The sequence below is a fragment of the Astyanax mexicanus genome, chromosome 9, assembly GCF_023375975.1.
Source record: "Astyanax mexicanus isolate ESR-SI-001 chromosome 9, AstMex3_surface, whole genome shotgun sequence".
Lineage (NCBI taxonomy): Eukaryota > Metazoa > Chordata > Actinopteri > Characiformes > Acestrorhamphidae > Astyanax > Astyanax mexicanus.
In genome coordinates, this window is record NC_064416.1 from 3,725,096 (window position 1) to 3,737,741 (window position 12,646).

Consider the following 12,646-nt stretch of genomic DNA (forward strand, 5'->3'; position numbering starts at 1 on the left):
CTGACAGAAGCTGGATGTAGCAACCAAAACCAAAAAGTTATTAGTACTACTTCTTTGTTTATAGCTGTTTTTTTGCTGTAAGTTTTTTATAAAGCTGTGTTTTACTTCACCGTGACTCATCATCCTCTATATCGAGGGCTGTTTCAGTGTCCTCCACACCTCTGGAGGCCGTTACCGTTCTACCAATGTGTCAGCCTTCTTTAAATATTCATCAGACATTCAGATGTGTCCATATTCTTAATGCATCTCCATAAGAGGAGCAGTCTGAGTCAGAGTCAGACTCTCAGAGCAGACGTGCAGAAAGTCAATTAGCAGACGTTCTTCCTCCAGACAGATCCGGACTCTTTACTCAACACTGTCTGGAGAGGTGGACTCAGACGAGTACAGGGAAAAATAATCACGTAAAATAAAAGAGTGGATAGTTTAAAAGGGGTTTGTGATGACCAGGAGGGATAAAAACAGTCCGCCAGTGATGGAGAGACTGAAGAACACTGTTCATGGGTCTAAACGCTGATTCTGTAAACAAGATAATTGGTAATATCTGAGTATGAGGCTGGAGGCAGTAATGGGAGGTCAGCGCTCCAGTGTTTTGAGGTTGGGCCATTTGGATCAGCGCTGTTATCAGATAAAAACACAAATTATACAAAAACTGAAGCTCCTACCACAGATTACAACGGTAATGTAACTTTAGAGCTTTTATTGATTGATTCACTTGGGGTAGAGTTACATTACAGACAAAAATTCAGCTTTTTTTTCATTATTTTTAAAATGTTCTGCATCAGAACAGAATATGAATATGTTTTATATTTTAGCTCCTCTTGTTTAGATGACAGTTTTGCATCTACAAAACATTCTGGCATATATTTTGGAGTAGTTACTCATCACTGCCGAGGTATTAATCAGATGTGACACGGCTGCTCCTCCACATTCAGATCACTGTAGCTAACTTTGCTAACTTATCTAACATTATCTCTCTCAGATATCCTCTGCCCTGTTCTCCCAGCTGCACACAGATCACTGATATGAATGCTAACACTCTATTTATAAATTTATTTAAACACTAGTCCCTAGTAAGCACATCTAGTGGTGGTGGTGATGAATTAACGTTACCTGACTGAATTAGCTATAGCCAGTTAGCTTAACGTTACCTGTTCAGGAGAAAAGTAGCAGCTTTGGTCACTGAACTTTTTTTTTGAGACATGCTGTGGCTTTTTAAGCTGTGTAGCAGCTGAGGTTCAACTGAACCAGTCCTGCTAGCTAGCTTCTGTTCTGTGCCACTAATCGCTAGCTGTTGTGTATCGTACTGGCCACCTCGGTGGGAGGAGTTAGTGTTGGGGAACGAGCAGCAGGAGGAGACAGAGGACAAAACTAACACAAAACTCCGGGACGGAGTGAAAACTTACAATAGGAAGGCACTGCTGAATCCCTGCTGACAAGAGCTGCCAGTACTTTTTTTTTACTCAACATGTTTCCTTAATATCTGATGATACATCCTGATCATTTTACCATTTAATACTGAAATTAGTTACATATTGGTCCTTTTAGCACAAGCACAATTACAATTTAGATAAAGGAATCAAAAATAGTATCAGTTGGGTGTTGGTACTGAATTCAAAGTATGGTATTAGTACCAGTATTGGTATTGAAAAAAATTAAAATGATACCCTACTTTTTTATCTTCCTTCTGAAAAATTGCAGCATCTAAACCCCACACTTCCTTCCGGGTGCGTCTGTGTTTTAATGATGAGTGTTCAGTATATTAGGCTGATTATGATTACATGATAACTTTATCTGGTCTCCCACATCAGAGTCTCTCCCGCCGGACGTTAGAGTGGAAAATTAAACTCCGGCTTGATGCATTGTCCTCCGTTGCATCCTCATACTTCAGAGGAACAGCGCTGTTGAGAAGATTAACAATGTGGCTGTAAAAGAAAAAGGCCCATCTCAGCGATTTGATGAATTTATGTGTCCGGTGGGCCGGAGTGGTCGGTGTGTGTGTGTGTGTGTGTGTGTCGGTGTGTGTGTAGCTTTTGAGGAGGTGCATAATCTGAGTGTGTAGCGGAGAGGCTGCGCTGTATAAATCACCGTGACGGCTAGCTCTCACTCCGTCCTGATAACGTTATTACTCTGTGCACAATTAACTCCTGTAGATGAGCGCCGGCGCCGGACACGTCTTTTATGGAAGTTTCTCAATTTCCACTTTTATGCACTTTGCTGAGAGGAAGAGTGCGCGAATACTCTATATCACCCTCTATCACCCCGGCCACCTTTACCTCCTGCACTGCAGGTGGAGCCGCCCTCAGTCACGCCACCATAAAACCACTTTAATTTAATGAGGAGTAATCACTCACACCTGAGAGGAGGTGAGACGTGAGGGGACGGCACTGACGAGACGAGAAACGATGGGATTTTAGAGTTTATATACAGTATATATATATATATATATATTAGTGAGGAAAATAGCCAGCAGAGGGAGCACAATGGACATCATGTACAGCTCTGGAACTTAAAAATGATGATGTTTGTCCTTGATTTTACCAGATTAAAAACCTCTGGAATATAATCAAGAGGAAGATGGATGATCACAAGCCATCAAACCACCAAACTGAACTGCTTGAATTTTTGCACCAGGAGTAAAGCAGCATAAAGTTATCCAAAAGCAGTGTGTAAGACTGGTGGAGGAGAACATGATGCCAAGATGCATGAAAAAAAACTGTGATTAAAAACCAGGATTATTCCACCAAATATTGATTTCTCTGAAAACTTTATGAATATGAACTTGTTTGTTTTCTTTGCATTATTTGAGGTCTGAAAGCTCTGCATCTTTTTTGTTATTTCAGACATTTCTCATTTTCTGTAAATAAATGCTCTAAATGAGAATATTTTTATTTGGAATTTGGGAGAAATGTTGTCTGTAGTTTATAGAATAACAATAATGTTCATTTTACTCAAACATAAACCTATAAATAACAACATCAGAGAAACTGATTCAGAAACTGAATTGATCTCTTCATTTTTTCCAAAGCTGAATTCTCTTTATTTTTGCACATAACACTATTTGAAAGCCATTGTTGTCCATCAAAATAGACCATGAACCAGTTAATAGACAAGTTTATAAACCAATGAAACAGTAACTTGAAACACTGGAAAAAACAGTAGGTTAGTACTAGATCCATTGAGACAAATTAACAGCTAACTTTTACTAATTTAATGTCATTTAAAACACTTTTTAATCATGTTTTACACAGTTTAGGGATAATCAATGAAACAAAAAGATCAATATGAAATTTTTACATATTACACACTTTCTTCCAATGTGATAGATATTAAAAAAACTATTAAATATTTTAGGTAATTAGATTTATTTGCTTTATAGATTTTGTAGTAGAATACTAAAGTTTAACTTAAATACAATACTTGCACAGGTTTATGTTTAGTATTTGTCGTATCCTATACATAATTTATTCTGTATTACTGCACTACCTCCTATCTAAGGCTGGTTACTTTCACACTTTGTATAGTTTTTGTATTTATATATTCGTGTATATATATTCTTCATTTAGCATATTTAATTTAATTTTATTAATATCTTATAAGGCATAGTTAATATTACAGACAGAAAACAGCTTTCTTACATTTTTCCCCATCACTGAAAATAATTCAGGTCTGAAAAGGAATTAAGGGTGTACATTTTCTTCAGGTGTGCCGTCTGGAAAAAAAATCAATGTTTTTTTTTCATATAGTGGTTCAAGGATGAATAACATAAAAGTAAAAATTCCCCAAATCAGTTTAATTTGACCACTGATGTAAACCAAGAACCCATCTAGAACTCCTGGCCTAGGAAATGCCAGTGGGCAGTGTTAGAACACAGCAGCACAGCGGTAAAAACAAAGGATCAGAACTACCACAGGCTTTACTGGTGCTCCATCACACTATATAATACCATAGTAACAGCATATTTAAAATAAAATACTAGTGCATCTCAAAAAAATAGAGCAGTGTGGGCAGTGTGCCAAGTCCTGCTGGAAAATGAAATCTGCATCTCTATAAAAGTTGTCAATAGCAGAGGGAAGCTGTAAGATATGAAGTGCTGTAAGATTTTGTGGGAAAACAAAACTGCACTGACTTTAGACTTGATAATAAAACACAGTGGATCAACACCAGCAGATGACTTATTATTTATTTCATGTTGTGCCCAAAAAACACACCCATGATTAATTAAGAGAGTTAGTACATGCCTTTTGCACATTTTTGAGCTGTGTAGGGTGTACTTTTCCTGTCGTTATGATAGCAAAGACACACTGACATGCTCTAAATCAAGCTGCAATGGTGCACGATTTACGATCTAGTTCTTCACTCTGCACATACAATCGCTGTCCAATGAAAAACAACTATCTCCAAAGCATCAATTTTACAGGAGAGAGAAAAAAAACTCTTAACTTTCAATGGAAGTCGGTGGAAAAACTGTTTATTTTATTTATTTAGCTCATTTTGAAGAGTTTCTATTGGTCCGTTCATCAGGAAATTTTGGCCCAGCTTGAGGGACAGTTTGTGTGTTCAAATTATGTAGTAAACTAAAAATCGACAAAAAAATTGGAGATACTTGTTTTTTCATTGGACTTTATTTTACTTTAATCCTGGATATATGGAGATATTTGGAGTGCATTATTACTAGTATCAGGACATTCTGGATCATTGACTTAACAAATTAACAAATCGAATAAAATCGTATCGTAAGCAATTATAAAATGTAATTTTCATTTTGTTGCAGGGATGTATTCTTGAAATAATTGTTTTAATGCAGTGTTTTCTCGTATAAAAATATATATGAATATAACATAAATTATTGTGATATCATTTAAGGGACATATCGCCCTAAAACTGCTGTTCACAGACGCTCTCCATCCAACATGGCTGAGCTTCAGCTGTTTTGTAAAGAAGGATGGGGCAAAAATCTCTCTAGAGTCTCGAGATGCTCAAACCTGGTGGAGACAAACCCCAAAATACTTGTGGTTGTAACTACAGCCAAAGGCGGCTCTACTAAATGTTGATGTAGGGAAGGAGATTGACCTTCCAGCAAGACGATGACCCTAAAAATACAGTCGGAGCTACAGTGGAATGCTTTAGATCAAAAATTATTTATTCCCCACACATATTTATTTCCCAAGATTCCCCAAATCAGTTTAACTACTTAATATTAATGTCCATTATTTAAAATGTCAATAAAATTAAATTGTATGTGGTTGTATGGTGAGAAAATGTAAAAAAGTTAAATATTTAATAGCATTATAAGGTGTGTTTATGGGAGAACATGCTCAGTGCAGAAGGATTGATGGAGTGTGTCTCGTCTGAAGTTTATTTGTTTGTCTGTCGTATTTAGAAGCGTCTCCCGAGGGATGGAAGTCATGCGGAGGCTTTTATAGTCTGAGCTTCCTTTTGTCAGGGTCAGAAGTTGGGTTTCGGGGGATATCTGGTGAGGTATGAGGACTAGCGCAGTGACAAGGGCTCTAGTGTTGTTTCCATCAAACGCAGAACTCCAATTCCGAGGCTTTGACACAATCCAGTAAACATTACTGTCCCTGGAGGACGGCACTTCTGAAACTGTCTTCAGGTGCTTCGCTGCTTCCCCTCAGAGGAGTGCTGTCTGGCTTCTGGCCTGATTCACTCTGTCTGACAGCAGATCCGCCGGAGCTTCACTGTGGAGCAGGTTTTCTCATGTTTTTCTGATTTATCAGGGGGGTGAGGGGCTGTAGATTCGCCCCAGGTTGGTCAGATTCTGTCATGTCGTTGTTCTTTCCCTGCTGAAACTGTGGAGCTGCTACGAGACCATTGGCTAAAAATGTTGGTCTTATTTTCCAATGAAGAAGTTCAGGACATACCTTAAATTCAAAGTTTTTCATAATCTTAAAACGTTGTGCATTGTATATTAATACTAAAGTCATCCTAACTATGAAGAAAAGCATATGTTTTGTATTTTACATTATCCGAAGTATCACCTCTTGGCTGGATTTTCTCAGTCAGCTTTACGAAGTAGAGTAACCTGGAGTTTAGGCTTTCAGTTAACAGCTGTGCTGAACTCATCAAGAGTTTTAAAGTGTTTGAGAGCATCAGTTGTAAAGTAGTGAAGAGGTAGAGTTACAGGTATACAGTGAATAGTGAATATTTGAGTAATGTTCTAATCCAGATTATGAGAAGCAACAACTACTCAACTAAGAAAAAAGAAAAAATGACAAAAAAAATGAACGTGAGAGAAAGTATCCTCAAGTCCAACCGCGAAGACCATCAAAAACGCTATGTGATGATGAAACTGGCACTCATCAGGAGTCTTTGCCAGTGACCCTTATTGAGAGATCTGCTGCTTTGCTATTGGGCCATTTCTGGCATTTTTCTCTCTTGGTGGTGGAAAATATAATGTGCGTATGTGTGTAATATAATGTGCGCCACTGACTGATTAAAACCCTGACAACAGTCAGCCACACAATCCTACCTTAGCCAAAATCAGCTTTTCACTCAACTATAAACAGAATAAAGAATAAAATAACATTGCTTTTTTTATCCAGCTGTGCAATGTAAACTGTGCACTATAGATCAATAAAATAGGGCCGAATGATTTGTTGGTCATCTCCACCAAGACAAAAGCAAGACTTATCACTGAAAATGGGCTGCCATTCTACAGCTCTGGAAAAAAACTTAAGAGACCACTTCAGTTTCTGAATCAGTTTCTCTGATTTTGCTATTTATGGGTTTATGTTTGAGTAAAATGAACATTGTTGTTTTATTCTATAAACTACAGACAACATTTCTCTCAAATTCCAAATAAAAATTATTGTCATTTAGCTGAAATAACAAAAAAGATTGAGAGCTTTCAGACCTCAAGTAATGCAAAGAAAACAAGTTCATATTCATAAAGTTTTAAGAGTTCAGAAATCAATATTTGGTGGAATAGCCCTTGTTTTTAATCACAGTTTTTTCATGCATATTGGCATCATGTTCTCCTCCACCAGTCTTACACACTGCTTTTGGATAACTTTATGCAGCTTTACTCCTGGTGCAAAAATTCAAGCAGTTCAGTTTGGTGGTTTGATGGTTTGTGATCATCCATCTTCCTCTTGATTATATTCCAGAGGTTTTTAATTTGGTAAAATCAAAGAAACTCATCATTTTTAAGTGCTCTCTTATTTTTTTTACAGGCTGTAAATGAATCCATGATGATTTTGATAGTATATTGTGTTCAGTCACTTTTCAGCTAGCCTAGCTACATCAATGTCACTGCAGAGCTAGCCTTTAAATCCCACTTTATGTTGTTTGACAGCAAATTTCCATAGAAAAAAAAACAGCTTGGATTTCTGCTTATATATTAATATTTTAATTTTACATGGGGGTGGCGGGTTGTAGGGGGTAAGAGATCTGCTCCAGCTTGGTCAGATTCTGTCATGTTGTTGTTCTCTCCCTGCTGAACACTGAGGAGCTATTTTAGCTATTTTATTCCCTTTATATCAAAGTTATGTGCAGCAGCTTTGATTTCTGTAATGGCAGGAGAAATACACTAAATTAGCCCTGGATTATACAAGCGTACACATCCCCTTCTTACTTTCACTGTGTTTATATCAGCTTTATGAATCCATATAGGCCTATTTGTGCATTTCTCAGGTTGCATATGAGAACCTTCTCATTTGCATTTCTCAGAAGATGCTTTTATCAACAAAGGCCACGGGTTTCTTCACTTTACAACACTTAGCTTATGTAAGTTCTGTCCTTTTATATAAGGATATGAAAGACAAAAGCAGGCAGCAGGGTCTGTGCAGCAGAGCTGTGTGGATATAAAGTGGTTTATGATATGATACAGAGCTGTACTGTGATCCCTTCGGTATTTAAGCGAACTGTTTAACTTCTGAACTTGATTAAATCTTATTTAAACATATTTTCACGTCTTATTTTAGAAGTGTAACAATACATGTATTTGTACCAGACCATCATGGTACAAGGTCACGGTTTAGATGCTTGCAGTCACGAGGAATATCATTGAAAAGTTACTTTATGCCAGTAATTCTAAGTAAAGTAAAAAGTAAGTAAGTAAGTAAAAAGTGAAACTCATATATAGATTTATTGAACACAGAGAGTGATTATTGATTATTGCTTACAGCCAGTGAAAACCAAAGACCAAAAATCAGTGTCTCAGAAAATTAGAATATTATATACACTGTAAAAAAAAAAACTGTAGTTTTTACAGGAAAACGCTGGCAGCTGTGGTTACCAGAGTTTTCCTGTTAAAATTACAGACGATAAGTAAATAACTCTACTGAAAAAAAATGTAAATTAATTTACAGTGATTGAAATCACTGCTAAATTACAATAATAATCTGTCAAGTTTACACAAATTAAATGTTAATTTTGCATAGCAGTGTTCTACATAAAAATACCCTTTCCTGTATTTTTTTACCTCTAACTAGACCAACTGCTACTTTTGTCAGTGTGGGCAGTGTGCCAAGTCCTGCTGGAAAATGAAATCCACATCTGCATAAAAGTTGTCAGCAGAGGGAAGCTGTAAGATATGAAGTGCTGTAAGATTTTGTGGGAAAACAAAACTGCACTGACTTTAGACTTGATAATAAAACACAGTGGATCAACACCAGCAGATGACAGACATGACTCTCCAAACCATCACTGATTGGTGGAAACTTCACACTAGACCTCGAGCAGTTTGTACTGTGTGTCTCTCCACTCTTCCTCCAGACTCTGCTCCCTTCATTTACTTTAAATGAAATGTAAAATTTACTGATGATCAGTGATGGTTTTTATAATTTATTATATTATTAAATATAGACTTAAAGGAAAACTCCAGTGTTAAATGGAATTTTGTTGTAGTAAAACATGATTAAAAGTATTCATTCCTTTGATGAATAGCACACCTCCGTTCTCCCACAGCTTTCTGAGAACCAGAAATGTAAACAGTTTGTCCAAAACACAGTTCAGATTGAGTCACCCACTCAGTAAAATAAATAAATCACTTTTTACACCGTTATCCAGCTCAAAGTAGCTCCACACCTCCTTGCTAGAATCCGGAGAGTCCTGACATTTAAAACGAGGCATTAATAACTTAAAAAGTGCACAAGAAGCTTACTAAAAACCACAGTTTACATCCCATAATGCTAGCTTTAGCTCTGAGCGCCACCATATTTGTACTGATAATGACATAGACATATATATACATAGACTCTGCATAGTGTAGCAGCCGGCGCCAGGAGGCAGGCTATGCGGTGTCTATGTATATATGTCTATGTCATTATCAGTACAAATATGGTGGCGCTCAGAGCTAAAGCTAGCATTATGGGATGTAAACTGTGGTTTTTAGTAAGCTTCTATTTTAGTACAGTTAAGTACACTTAGCACAATTTAAGTAATACTTTTGTACTATTCTTATACAATTAAAGTATATTAAGTAAACAAAAAGTAACAAATAATGAAATATACCACTTTAAATAATACTTTTTTCCTGATTATTTCATTTACACACCATTTTACTTGACTTACTATCTTTATCTTTGACAGCGTTGTGTAAACTAAGATTTTTCAAATTGATGTTTAATTTCATGATGTCTCTTAATATTAAACTCCTTAATTACGGCAACTTTTAGACTTTGGCCTGTTTTTTTGAGCTAGAAATGCGCACCCTCTCCACTTTTAGACTCTTTGGCCCGTTTTTCTGCGCTAGAAATGCGCACCCTCTCCACTTTTAGACTCTTTGGCCTGTTTTTCTGAGCTACAAATGCGCACTCTCTCCGCTTTTAGACTCTTTTACCCCGTTTTTTCTGCGCTAGAAATGCGCACCCTCTCCGCTTTTAGACTATTTGACCCATTTTTCTGCGCTAGAAATGCGCACTCTCTCCGCTCTTAGACTCTTTTACCCCGTTTTTCTGCGTTAGAAATGCGCACCCTCTCCGCTTTTAGACTCTTTGGCCCGTTTTTCTGTGCTAGAAATGCGCACTCTCTCCGCTTTTAGACTCTTTGGCCCGTTTCTGACACCTAGCGTTCAAACTTTGAATCTCACATTATAAAAACCTGCTTAACAGCGGGCCAACTTTCATTCTATTTCTAAAATACCTCGCGGGCCGCTCCAAAAAAGGAAACGGGCCGCAAATGGCCTGCGGGCCGTAGTTTGGACACCCCTGCTCTAACAGCTCAGTGATATGTGCAGAACATCCTGCAGACATGTGTTGCTGCTTCTCATGGCAGAGCTTCCAACTGATAGCATTTTTTATCAGGATAATTCTCACCCACACACAACAAGAGTTTCCAGATTTATCACCTATCCAGCATTTATGGGAGCAGCTGGGACTCAGCTTCAACTTTCAAGCTACGAATGTAAAGACTGAGGACTGAAAATTGAGAATTTAAGAAGCACATCTGTATGATGATGTCTGAAAGTCTAACACTCGTCTAAATGAGCAACATCTTCTGCAGCATCTGGAATCAGCCCAGAGGACTGGATCCACTCCTCTTCCCCGACTCAAGTGATACGGTAAATCCAGCGTCTTCCATCTGTCAGCTGATCCTCTCCGGGCTCGGGGAGCTCCTGACCCGCCGCCGGCTCGTGAAGGGTGCAGTTTTACAGCTTCAGACGGTGAAAGGAGGACACAGGGTGTCAGCCAGGAAAAGAGAAAACTGTCTTCACCAAGAAAAAGAGCAAAAGAAAGAAAGAAATCGCACGGAGAGGCTGAGAGGACCTGACAAGTCTAGCGAGCATCATCCCAGCGCACCCACAACCCAACAGGAGAACATCCTGATAGAATATGTATGAAGCCCTGATGCAGAAGCTATAAATGACCATTTCCAGACTGTACTCTATCCGGATTTCAAAGAAAAGCAAGAGAAAAGGAGATATGAGTTATGGGTTTGGACTTTTCTACCTAAAAAAAAGATGTTTGTCATGTTTTTGCATTGGTTACTTAAGCAATAATACACGAGAGGGAGCGCTATAATGTGTAATATTGGCACTGCTGTGATGCGATCGTAGGCACGTTATAGCATAAACCTCGAGTGTATTATTGCGATTATACCCCAGTTACAGTTACTTTTACATTACTGCTGTTTATTGAAAGATTTGGAGTTAAAGAGGACGAGAAAATAGGATTTGTTTGGTTATAAAAACTCCGCCAGTTAAAATAGTTCCATAGCTGCTCTGCTTTAGCTGCACTGTAAGCTCTGCATTAAAAGTCCACCTTAAATTCAGCTTAAAATATCCTGCATTAACTGGAAAATATATACACTTATGTTTTTATTTTAATAATAACAGCTCTTAACCTGATATTAATGGCTGATAATGTGTGTAATAATGCGTATTGTTGAATCGCTGGGCTTATTTATTTGTGGGACCGCGTCTTTATCTATGGGATCCAGCGGCTCCCAGTGGTGTTTAATGACATCGCATTTGGTTTGTATTTGGCTTGTAAGCGCTGCATCGTTGCTAGTTTACCTGTATGAGGCAGAGTAATACACGGAGAGCTTCAGTTACAGTGCATTACCGGCTGATAATGTCACTCATAAAACTCCTCTCAGCCAATCACACTGCAGGGTCGGAACTAACTGTGGTATAATTTATGTCATACGCATAAGACAAGTAAGCCCTTCTAATTTCTAAACAATTTCGTGTGTCTTTATGAGAAATCAGTTGTTTTCCTTACTATTGTAAGTTATATTTAATGAATGAAGAAGTTTAAGTTACATACACTAAACCATGGACAAAAACAAAAAAGTCTGCACCTGGATTAAGTAAATGATGTGGGGTTGATGGTTGATGCTGCAGTTGGTCTGCAGGTTGAGGTTCAGCAACAGTATGTGCTGAAAGAATGAGGTCAGCTGACTACCTGAATATACTGAATATAGACCAGGTTAATCCATCAGTGGATCAATTTCTTTCTACACTGATGAACACGAGCATATTCCAAGATGACAATGTCAGGATTGATAGTGCTGGAATTGTGAAAGAGTTCAGGGTTCAGGGAGCATGAGATCATCATTTTCACACATGGATTGAGAGAGAGTTCACCACAGATTCCAGATCTTAACCTCATTGAGAATCTTTGGGATGTGCTGGATGGAGAAGAGCTGCTTTGTGCAGTGGTCAGACTCTACCATCATCAAAGCTGCTGCAAGATCTTGGTGAAAAATTAATAAATTAATGCACTGGATTAAAATAAATCTTGTGACGTTGCAGAAGCTCATTGAAGGCGATTCAACCAAATATTACAGTGTGTGACCTTTTATATATATATATATATATATATATATATATATATATATATATATATGTATATATAGTTTAGCTAATGAGCAGTTTGCTGTGGTTTTAATCAAAATATGATGGACAAATGAGCTACTAAACTGTCAAATTTGCCAGTTTTAATACAGTCCTTTCACAAATTAAAGGTTTTGTTGGTTGTGAAGAAGGAGATAGATTGTGATTTGATATAGAGAAGTATAAACATATACCATTCTGTCTCCCTGTTGGTTTTTGTACTGTGATCCATCACACCTGCACACATCCAACCCTTGTTGTCTTGTCTTGTCTTGCCTAAACCATTAGCCAGCCAGTGTTTCTGTCATTTGTAGTGGTGTCATGATCAAGAAACCTATGCTGTGCCTCTTC